We start from the raw sequence: 12,845 nt of genomic DNA, 5'->3' as shown, positions 1-12,845 counted from the left end.
ATCAAGTTATTGTATAACATCAATTATGTGTCTGTCTGTAACATATGCTGAGGTGATAAAAGTCATGGGATAGTGATATGCACATATACAGATGGCAGTAATATAAAATACATGAGGTATAAAAGGGCAGAGCATTGGCGGAGCTGTCATTGGTACTTAGGTGATTCATGTGAAAAGGTTTCCGACGTGATTATGGCCACATGACAAGAATTAACAGCCTTTGAATGCAGATTGATAGTTGGAGCCAGAGGCATAAAGACATCCTATTTCAGAAATCATTAGGGAATTCAGTATTCCAACATCAACAGTATCACAAGTGCCATGACAATACCAAATTTCAGGCATTACTTCTCACCATGGACAACGCAGTGGCTTACATCCTTCACTTAACAACTGAGAGCAGCAGTGCTTGCGTAGAGTTGGCAGTGCTAACAGACAAGCAACAATACATGAAATAACTGCAGAAATTAATGTGGAATTTATGATGAATGTATCTCTTAGGACAGTGTGGCGAAATTTGGCATTAATGGGATATGGCAGCAGACAACTGATGTGAGTGCGTTTGCTAACAGCTCAACTCTCCTGTGCTTGACCATATCAGTTGGACCCTAGACATCTCGAAAACTGTGGCCTGGTCAGATGAGTCCTGATTTCAGTTTACAGACACAAAATTATACAAACATAAAATGAAAGAGATTTCATTGGAAAATACAAAAGTAGAGAAAGAGAAATTTTATCTAAAATGTCTAATTTTTAAACATGAGGTTGATATTGGGCATTAAACAGAATTACTGGCTTGCAGTTAGGAATTAATTGATAGTAGGGTTTGAGTGTGGTGCAGACCCCATGAAGCCATGGCCCCAAGCTGTTAACAAGGCACTGTGCAAGCTAATAGCTCCACCACAGGAAAACAAAAGTTTCTTACAGAGAAGCCACAAAGCAGTGTCACTTAAATTCCACCCCAGATGTGTAACCAATTACAAAGATTTTAATTAAATAGTCCTTGTCTTGTTTATTATCTTACACTCACAATTATGTTTAGTTGTTTTGTCATGCTTAAAGGTTTCGATTTATAGATGTGATGTTACTTTTAAACTTTGTATTCTGACTTGTACACGATTATGTTGCCAAGTTAGGAGCTTTCTATTATTACTTTTTATACTTTTTATGTGGATTTTAAGTATGGATTTTATTAACACATCTTCATGTTTTATTGTCAGATGCACATTTTGCCATGTGATATAATTTTAACTAATGACCACGCTTATCGCATTTTACTTATTGAATTTATGATGCTGCTTAGTCATATACCCTAGCACTAGTACACTCTACTAGCCTCAGTTATTTGTATAAATACAGGATACACCCAGGCTATCACCAGCATTCACTATGTGGCTAGATATATACATATTGACATTGATACTCACATCAGAATACTTTTACAGTATGTGTTGCTTATATGCATGGCTGGTAATAATGTTAATATTTTTTATTCTTCTTATGTCTCACTAATGCTATTGTAGATTTTGCATCCTTTAAGTGAATTTAGTTTGTGACATTATTGTTTTTATAGTTGTAGCAGATGTGTAGATGGCAATGGTTGAAACTGGTGATTGTGAATCATACAATTTAAGTGATAAAGATGGACCTTTACAAATAAAGTTCACAGCCTCCTAGAAATACAACTTTTCTTCTATGCTTACAATGTTCAAATTGTGCTCAAAATTCCAATCGAGCTGAACCTTCACTATGGAATGATCTAATGATCTGCATAAATTGGGCTGCTGAGAGGTAGTTCATTCTCCGAAAAAAAACTCAGATACTCAATTAAAATGTTACGCAACATATTTTATTTAATCTATTTAAAAAAGAGTGATGCTAGCACTGAGTCTTGGGTATTGACAGCCCATAATTCAATATTAATGCACTGCACAAGAAATGGATTTGAAATCGCAAACTTGGCCCCGTGAACACAATTCCTATTACCAAATTAATAGGCACATTACACAGAATTTAGTCAACCACATGATAAAGACTACCTAATTCAAACATTAAATTAAATTATAATAAACACTCATACGTTTGGCAGTGTTATCTGACAAGGAAATGGGTTGGTGGTAATCAGCTTTCAAGTATATCAATTCAGTATAACAAGCCATGGGTGGATAACACTGATTGTCTACTCATACCAGAAAGATAAATAAAATTAAACATATATCTATGCCTGTCTGCCTGGTCATGGATAAACCTACATGAATTTACTGAAGTACGGAAAATCCCTAACTTCATTCTATCCTAACCAGCCAGTACCACTAGATATTCTCACCATAATTTTTGTGTGTTGACAAGTAGACTGCAAATGGTGCAGATAGATGCTAATAGAACTTGTTTATCAATCAATGCTGCCCTGCCAGCGGCAAGAGGTCTGAGTGCAAGTATCATCTTCAAATCTCTCTACTGCTAACTCAAGATGCAATGCATCTCCTGTGCCTGTTCTGCTTAGAGTTTGCACCTAAAAACTACCCACCAATGAGAAAAAGTTCACCCAGCTCTAACCAATGGCATTATTGTTCTCTTACCTATTTTTTCCCCGAAAATATTATGTAAAAATCATTCTCCAATTGGCTAGCTTTCCATGTGTGCTGTTCTGAGATTTTCAGACTTGTGAGCCTACATCATCATCTTGCTTCCAACACAGTCTTTTCACATACAAAAATTCAGAAGACAAATCCTAGCCTCACACTCTGGCTGTTTTTATGAAAACCCAACACATTTCTTTCTTATCTATGGTCGGAAAAGACATTTCTCATTCCACTGGGTCTTGACATCTGTTTGTCACAAATCACTTTCACCTAGAGGTAAAAAACACAGGAAATGAGTCTGTATGGTTTAGATGCATTTGGGAGAGGCAAAACGGGCATCCTTCAACCCGTATTCTGAGAACTCACTGGGCAAGGTGCAATGCCCTAAGTAGAAAGCACTTTGATAGAAGGGCCTAGCTGTAAAATAGCCATTTATTTGCTGGGGCAAGTCTCCATAGGTCATCATTTTTATTTTGTGCTGGACTCAATAACTCTGTACTGTTTTCTAAAGTGCCAGGAAAAAGTTTGCTACAGGCACCACGGTGACACTGGGCCAAAACTGTATGGGCCAGCAAGGACCTACCATGTCTGTCTGAAATCAACAATCACCCCCACCCCTCTCCTTCCCCCATCAGTGAGTTCTTGAGTTCTCCAGTCTGTCTAACTGCCCATTTCCAAAATCCTAACTATCAGAGGTTAGAAATCTACCATTACGTGCACAGGAATCCAATTACAGTATAGAGAAGAAGATGAAAATATGGTTTGACCTTTACAATCACTATGTTATTCTCATAACGCAAATCAAAAATAAGTTGATCGGTATAAACAAGACTTTAATTGGTTAACTGGATTTTCTTATTAATAATGAGAAGTGTCACATCAGGAATGGCTTGATGCCTCTCATCATACCTAACCCAGAATGAAAAATTTGTGAGAGTGCTGTTATGCTAAGAATTATGGTGTGACATCAACAGTCTATGTTTTTCTCTTTCCTTCATCTATTTTTGTTTTGTTTGGCCGGTTGGTGCCACATACCATCAGTTGAAATAGGACCTACCAAGATATGGAAACAGGGTTACTTAGCCAACCTATGAAGCCTAAAAAACCCAAAAAAACTGTCACTCACAGTTGTGGGAACCACCCAAACTCATTCATTCTATTTGCTGGTAATGTTGCTGAAGGCTTTTATTCCGTATGTTGTTTTTCTTCACATTGTTACTGATAAACAAATTTCTTTCATGAATGTATCAAATTTCCAAAATCCATTCATTCCAAGGTTTACAACATAGGTTAGTTTAATCTCTATTAATATTCTCTCAAGCATTTACAATTCTTTTGATCTATATTCCTCCCTCACTCATTTACTCAGGTTTAGTCATCCATTCCACTTGTCAATAATAAAATGTAAAATCCACTTGTACAATGCTAAGCACACTCAAACAGCCACATATGTAGTCACCTTTGAGTGACTACATACATTCATTTCTAACATAAGACACAAAAATACACATTTTATTTTGGCAACTGTAGTAATAAACACATTAATAAAAATTTATATTGAAATGAAAAACTAATAATTACAGAATAATTAAAAGAAAAAGAAAAAACATGGGCACCAATGTGATGAGGTGCCTCACTAAAGCATAACTGAAGGTCAGCTTCACTATTTTTTAAAAAAAATACATTAAATGACAGAAAAACATGACAAAATTGCTATTTGACTTTATGGAAGAAAAGACATATTTCTGTATGTGATATTTGTTAATATATGCACATAAGAATAAAAAGTGTGCAGATACATAGATCAAATTACATGTTATGCCAAAATAATAATACAAGTTTAAGAAATGGCTGTTACTGAAATAGTGCAGCTTATGAGTGTGACATAAAAAGTTACAACTACACAAATAAATCCAAAGATTTATCAGAAATAATCATAGAAAATATGAGTATCACCAAAAGGCATAGTTCAGATCAAGGGAAGTTGACTGTGGTTGTTGATTAGTGGCAGCTGCAGGCATGGCATTAGACAAGCTCGTCAGCATGTCCTCCCATTGAGCAGGCCTTCTTCTTTCAGGGGAAGAGTTGTCCAAACACAGTTGTCATTGGTGTACTTCTATAGATGTGGTGGCTAATATCAAGGTGGTGACAAGATAAAAGCTTCTTCTTCCAACATCACTATAATACATTTGGGTCTTGTCATTAGTCAGGAAGAAAGGAAATTTTCATTTGTTTCAATTCTACATGGTGTAGCAGCAAGAACATAGCAACTGATATATCAAGGTGTAATTCTTGACTGTACTGACAAAAGAAAAATGCTAAACTCACTCAATAGAGAACAAGAGAAAGAATTGTTCTGGGAGTATCATTACCAGACATATTATTGCTATCCACTGGTGATGATTAAATTAAAAGTGCTGCTCAACACTGCTTGTGCTTGGGTGACAACATGACGAATTTCTCTTGTGCTATGGATGGCAGGCTGGCCAACTTCATTGCCATCAGAAAAAAGAATGTGTATGATGTTTTATTGTGCATTGTATAATCCATCAATGTATGTAGAGCTGTATCTACATGTCTTTTCTCCACTGTTGTGGAGAGCAAATGCAAACCAGATAATGTGTCGCTGCTGTGTCTTGGGGCATGTATTTACAAGTGTTGACAACACAGGCATGACAGCAGCTATCTTCTTGACACACCCAGTTTGGATGAGAAAGTGGCTTACCCCCCGCTGTCAGGTAAGCTGCCAGCCTCCATCCAGAGTTGTCCCTCCAGACTGCCTGGCACCGAGTCAGCTCTGCCAGCCCCTAAAGTGACAGGGAAAGTTACCACCATTCACCCTTTCTCTCTCTTTCCTCCTGCATTGCTACCTCTCAGCCTGGAAGCAAGCTGCTAACAGATGATCTTCCTGCAAGGTAGCATCATTGTGTGGCAGTGTCCTTTGACCTGCCATCATTCAAACAGTGGCTGCAGCTCTCCTATGCATCCCATCTGCACAACTTTCAAATTCTACAAGATACAACCCTATCCTAGCTAGGGATTAATACAGTATTTTCAGAACATGATACTTTAATTAAACTTTCATTTACTGGACCAATCATTCACAATGAGGCTGCATCTTTAGACATTATTGTGTGAATTATACATGTAATTACACTATGCAATTTACCTATGGTTTGCAAGATATCAGTTTAAAAGATTAAACTTACAATGATCCTCATTAGTCATAACCTATTAATCTCTCAGGTAGTACATCTTTACCAACTGAAAAACTTCTCATATCACCACAACATTATATTCAGATAATAACCATGACTGTCACAACATACACTGTTAAGTTAGCTTGTTAGATAAGGTAATAATAAGTTAAAACATGCATAATTTCCCTTGTCTATTCTTGCAGTCAACTAGCTTATGTACATGCCCACAAAAATGATAGTATCAAATTTCTTGTTGCCAATACCAACTAATACAAATAAACAATATACAGAAGGAAAGGAAACCATTATCATTCTGCATCCACTCTCAATTAAATGGCCAGCCATTCTCTGTTTTCCTTTATACATTGTAATAAGTTTCCACCTTGTCTTTCATATTTCTTCATGGTTGTACATCTTCGACAGTACTGTAGCTAATCAGCATTACTATTTTGCCTCTCATTATTAATTGACACAGAACACATAGCATACACCAAATCCGGAACAATAACTTTACAAAAAACTTACACTACCACATTTTCTTCCTGCGTAGATACATGGGACAATGTTATTGTTGTTGTGGTCTTCAGTCCTGAGACTGGTTTGATGCAGCTCTCCATGCTACTCTATCCTGTGCAAGCTTCTTCATCTCCCAGTACCTACTGCAACCTACATCCTTCTGAATCTGCTTAGTGTATTCATCTCTTGCTCTCCCTCTACGATTTTTACCGTCCACGCTGCCCTCCAATGCTACATTTGTGATCCCTTGAAGCCTCAGAACATGTCCTACCAATCGATCCCTTCTTCTAGTCAAGTTGTGCCACAAACTTCTCTTCTCCCCAATCCTATTCAATAACTCCTCATTAGTTACGTGATCTACCCACTTTATCTTCAGCATTCTTCTGTAGCACCACATTTCGAAAGCTTCTATTCTCTTCTTGTCCATACTAGTTATCATCCATGTTTCACTTCCATACATGGCTACACTCCATACAAATACTTTCAGAAACAACTTCCTGACACTTAAATCTATACTCGATGTTAACAAATTTCTCTTCTTCAGAAACGATTTCCTTGCCATTGCCAGTCTACATTTTATATCCTCTCTACTTCGACCATCATCAGTTATTTTACTCCCTAAATAGCAAAACTCCTTTACTACTTTAAGTGTCTCATTTCCTAATCTAATTCCCTCAGCATCACCCGATTTAATTTGACTGCATTCCATTATCCTCATTTTGCTTTTGTTGATGTTCATCTTATATCCTCCTTTCAAGACACTGTCCATTCCGTTCAACTGCTCTTCCAAGTCCTTTGCTGTCTCTGACGGAATTACAATGTCATCGGCAAACCTCAAAGTTTTTACTTCTTCTCCATGAATTTTAATACCTACTCCGAATTTTTCTTTTGTTTCCTTTACTGCTTGCTCAATATACAGATTGAATAACATCGGGGAGAGGCTACAACCCTGTCTCACTCCTTTCCCAACCACTGCTTCCCTTTCATGCCCCTCGACTCTTGTAACTGCCATCTGGTTTCTGGACAAATTGTAAATAGCCTTTCGCTCCCTGTATTTTACCCCTGCCACCTTTAGAATGTGAAAGAGAGTATTCCAGTCAACATTCTCAAAAGCTTTCTCTAAGTCTACAAATGCTAGAAACGTAGATTTGCCTTTTCTTAATCTTTCTTCTAAGATAAGTCGTAAGGTTAGTATTGCCTCACATGTTCCAACATTTCTACGGAATCCAAACTGATCTTCCCCGAGGTCTGCTTCTACCAGTTTTTCCATTCGTCTGTAAAGAATTCACGTTAGTATTTTGCAGCTGTGACTTATTAAACTGATAGTTCGGTAATTTTCACATCTGTCAACACCTGCTTTCTTTGGGATTGGAATTATTATATTCTTCTTGAAATCTGAGGGCGTTTCACCTGTCTCATACATCTTGCTCACCAGATGGTAGAGTTTTGTCAGGACTGGCTCTCCCAAGGCCGTCAGTAGTTCTAATGGAATGTTGTCTACTCCCGGGGCCTTGTTTCGACTCAGGTCTTTCAGTGCTCTGTCAAACTCTTCACGCAGTATCGTATCTCCCATTTCATCTTCATCTACATACATCCTCTTCCATTTCCATAATATTGTCCTCAAGTACATCGCCCTTGTATAAATCCTCAATATACTCCTTCCACCTTTCTGCCTTCCCTTCTTTGCTTAGAAGTGGGTTGCCATCTGAGCTCTTGATATTCATACAAGTGATTCTCTTCTCTCCAAAGGTCTCTTTAATTTTCCTGTAGGCAGTATCTATCTTACCCCTAGTGAGACAAGCCTCTACATCCTTACATTTGTCCTCTAGCCATCCCTGCTTAGCCATTTTGCACTTCCTGTCGATCTCATTTTTGAGACGTTTGTATTCCTTTTTGCCTGCTTCATTTACTGCATTTTTATATTTTCTCCTTTCATCAATTAAATTCAATATTTCTTCTGTTACCCAAGGATTTCTATTAGCCCTCGTCTTTTTACCTACTTGATCGTCTGCTGCTTTCACTACTTCATCCCTCAGAGCTACCCATTCTTCTTCTACTGTATTTCTTTCCCCCATTCCTGTCAATTGTTCCCTTATGCTCTCCCTGAAACTCTCTACAACCTCTCGTTCTTTCAGTTTATCCAGGTCCCATCTCCTTAAATTCCCACCTTTTTGCATTTTCTTCAGTTTCAATCTGCAGTTCATAACCAAGAGATTGTGGTCAGAATCCATATCTGCCCCTGGAAATGTGTTACAATTTAAAACCTGGTTCCTAAATCTCTGTCATACCATTATATAATCTATCTGATACCTTTTAGTATCTCCTGGATTCTTCCAGGTATACAACCTTCTTTTATGATTCTTGAACCAAGTGTTAGCTATGATGAAGTTATGCTCTGTGCAAAATTCTACAAGGCGGCTTCCTCTTTCATTTCTTCCCCCCAATCCATATTCACCTACTATGTTTCCTTCTCTCCCTTTTCCTACTGATGATTCCAGTCACCCATGACTATTAAATTTTCGTCTCCCTTCACTACCTGAATAATTTCTTTTACCTCGTCATACATTTCATCAATTTCTTCATCATCTGCAGAGCTAGTTGGCATATAAACTTGTACTACTGTAGTAGGCATGGGCTTTGTGTCTATCTTGGCCACAATAATGCGTTCACTATGCTATTTGTAGTAGCTTAGCCGCACTCCTATTTTTTTATTCATTATTAAACCTACTCCTGCATTACCTCTATTTGATTTTGTATTTATAACCCTGTATTCACCTGACCAAAAGTCTTGTTCCTCCTGCCACCGAACTTCACTAATTCCCACTATATCTAACTTCAGCCTATCCATTTCCCTTTTTAAATTTTCTAACCTACCTGCCCGATTAAGGGATCTGACATTCCACGCTCCGATCCGTAGAACGCCAGTTTTCTTTCTCCTGATAACGACGTCCTCTTGAGTAGTCCCCGCCCGGAGATCCGAATGGGGGACTATTTTACCTCCGGAATATTTTACCCAAGAGGACGCCATCATCATTTAATCATACAGTAAAGCTGCATGTCCTCGGGAAAAATTACGGCTGTAGTTTCCCCTTGCTTTCAGCCGTTCGCAGTACCAGCACAGCAAGGCCATTTTGGTTAATGTTACAAGGCCAGATCAGTCAATCATCCAGACTGTTGCCCCTGCAACTACTTAAAAGGCTGCTGCCCCTCTTCAGGAACCACATGTTTGTCTGGCCTTTCAACAGATACCCCTCCGTTGTGGTTGCACCTACGGTACGGCCATCTGTATCACTGAGGCATGCAAGCCTCCCCACCAACGGCAAGGTCCATGGTTCATGGGGGGGATGAGACAATGAAATAATGAAAAACTCATTATACATTCATATCCTTGCTGTGTTACTTCCTCCTTTTGCTTGTACATGTGTGGTAATGTTAATAGTAAAGGTTTCATTTGTACACCATTTCCGAAGACTTCCGTTTTATTACCAATATTTTTTCCTAACATTTCTTGATATACCCATGATTCTTCTAAGTTCCTGATTTCCATTGGATTCATTTCGACTATTTAAATAAAAACAAACAACCTTCCACTCAAGTCAATGTTTCATCATTATTTATTAGGCACAAAGAAATTACAGACATTGATTGTGGGTGGGCATTGACTGAAATCAGTGGGGAAAATTGAAAATGTATGCCAGACCAGGATTTGAACCTGGATCTCCTGCTTACTAGGCAGATGCTTTGTTGACCTCTAAGCCATCCAGACACAGAGGTCATTGCAACTGTAAACTACTCTAACATGTCACCCATCAGACGCAAATTCTCAACTTGTCCATTATCCTCATTACTCATGGCATTTTCCTGATTCCCATAAAAATTTGAGCCTGATGTGCATCTGCACTGAAGATAATGTCCATAGTAGCATATAGCAGTCTACAGCATCATTTATGAACTTCCTTGAAACTGACATTTTTCTTTAAGCTGCATTGTTGTTTTTAAGCTCTAAAAGAACAGACACCATTTTCATTCAGTAGCCAATGAATTAAGTGGATCACACCCTGCCTATGTAACCCATGTTAATGTAGGCAAGTATTTGACCCATTTCTGAAAAAACTATTTGATGCAGGACCTTAATATTTTTACTGTATTCTACATGATGCTAATAGAGTCAACTGTACTAAAATCTGCTTTATCCATTTTATACTTTTTAAGAAATACTTTTTTAAATTTATTAACAAAAAATATTAAGTTCTTTCTGCAGAAAACCAGAGGTGGCTTTTTATGTTATGCAGTCTCTGAAAATTTCGTTCATTTATCTATGATAGTTTCTGATATAATGGGGCATATGTACTGAAAATTGTAGTTTGTGGGAAATTGACTTTAAAGAAAAAACTTTTGAAATTTGGTACTTACAGTTAAATACAACTGTCCTGCTGCCTATGATGGCCATTCTTTGGCCTCTAGCAGGTCTTCCAGCTTCTTTTTCACCTTCCTGGATGCAGTGGTTAGACACTGGACTCGCATTTGGGAGGACGATGGTTCAATCCTGCGTTCGGCCATCCTGATTTAGGTTTTCCGTGATTTCCCTAAATCGCTCCAGGCAAATGCCGGGATGGTTCCTTTGAAAGGGCATGGCCGACTTCCTTCCCTAATCCGATGAGACCGATGACCTCGCTGTCTGGTCTCCTTCCCCAAAACCAACGAACCAACCTTCCTGGATGTTTGATCATATTTTCACCAGGATTCATTCCCAGCTTTTTCAGTACCCAATACTTTCCAATAATACCACAATTGAATGTAATAACAGCATCATGAACTCCTAGTTTCATTGTATGCATACCTACAAATACAGTTTCAGGAAGGCACTTCCAAATTATGCTGTTAATACAGGCATTTGGGTTCTGTGTCTGCCTAAGCAGACATTTCCTTAGAAGGTCAGGATGAACCAAGTCTCTGAAAATAGGTTTAATTGCTGTAATAACAGCAGCAGGAAGAGAATTCTGATGAGAATAAGATTCTCCACTTGCCTGAGCCCTATTGTATTTGCACCACAAATTTTCTCCTGATGGACACAATCCATGACATGGCTTATCATCAGTAGAGGACTTATGGAAGAATATGGCCGAAACATTTCTCTTCATTGCCTCCAGATTTTCTTCATTTCTCCTGATTGCCTGCCCGTATTATACCTGCAAGTTTTCTATTTCAGTTTTAGTTAACCAACCTGTCCGGTCAACAATTTTCCATCTTCTAAGTTTTTCCTCTCATATCAATAGTTAGTTTTCTCAGCCTTGTTCCCAAACGTTTTTGAACATGGCTTACACATTCTGTTTTGTTAATAACGGCATCTCCATATGGCTTAGAGTTCACCACATTGTTTCTACGGAGCGATGAAATATTTGTCGTACTCCATGAACTCCCATACCAGCACTTGTTCCTCTAAAATTAGCCACACAGTTGTGTTCTTTATGTTCATTGGCTTAACAACATTTGCAATATTTAGTCATTATCTCCACATCTAACACTTTACCAGTGTATACACTTGTGGCAGTCACTACTCCATTCAGAGAAGTATGACCTCTTTTCTGCCAACTTCCATCAAGTGCAACTGCAATATCCAAACATCCATTATTTTCTTCCACTGCTTCCCTAGCAGCCAGTTTCATGCTTTCCTCACTGACCTCACATACAGCTTTCTCTAATATTGCAGTCAGTTTTCCAAATTTACTTTGTGGTTGATGTCAGTTCATCACTGAACAAAATGTACTTCCTGCAGCCACACCCTTGCCAATGGATCGCAAGGCATAAACGAATCTAGTATTGATTTCATAAGGGCCACTTGAATCTGGTTTTGAAGAACACATAAATGAAATCACAGTTGAGCAGTTAGTGCAAATTAAATTGCTAGACCTTTTCTCCCACTGGCACTCTCACAAATTTTCACACTCTGTGACTCACCACATGTGTACATTGTACAAATTTAGAAATTACATCTGATAATATTCTCAAATTTATAATAATGTTACTGCACCCCTTGTCACTTACAGTAAATTCATTGTAACTCTCTTGACCTTCTTTGGTGATGCACTTGTTGAAGAATTACAATTAGAAACCTCTTGTACAGAAAGCTTTCTAAGCTTGTTTCCTCTAAATTGTCGTTTCTTGAAAATGCCTTTACGTTTCGTCGTCTTCAATAAACACAACAAAACACACGTAAACAAGCACCGCAAACGTAAGTATAACAGTAACTCGCAATCACACTTGAACAAAACTAACTGGGTGTTTGAAAGCGTGTTGTTTACAAACATCAGCAACAAAAGAATACCGACCGTTGCATTCCGGATAGCCAACACACTTGGAAGTAAAAATAAATAAAAAAAAATCCCTAACGTGCAATGTAGGGGGCATAAAGATCTAAAATATATGCAGAAAAGTGGGCATGGCACATAAACACACGTGGTAGGAAAATGCCCTACTGTAATCTGCCTCGATTATTGCTAATTGACTATTTCTTGATAATTCTCATTCTAACCTGAACTGACTCTTA

At 38.1% G+C, this 12,845-nt stretch overlaps 1 non-coding gene across 1 annotated transcript; it reads right to left on the bottom strand.

Annotated features, from left to right (window-relative positions):
* Positions 1-9,986: 9,986 nt before the first annotated feature.
* On the bottom strand, positions 9,987-10,064 carry Trnat-agu. The gene has a single exon. It is a non-coding gene; the product is annotated as a tRNA-Thr (tRNA).
* Positions 10,065-12,845: the final 2,781 nt, after the last annotated feature.

This window comes from Schistocerca piceifrons, chromosome 3 (genome assembly GCF_021461385.2).
Source record: "Schistocerca piceifrons isolate TAMUIC-IGC-003096 chromosome 3, iqSchPice1.1, whole genome shotgun sequence".
Lineage (NCBI taxonomy): Eukaryota > Metazoa > Arthropoda > Insecta > Orthoptera > Acrididae > Schistocerca > Schistocerca piceifrons.
The sequence above is the reverse complement of the archived record's forward strand: the minus strand, read 5'-3'. Positions and strand labels throughout refer to the sequence as shown.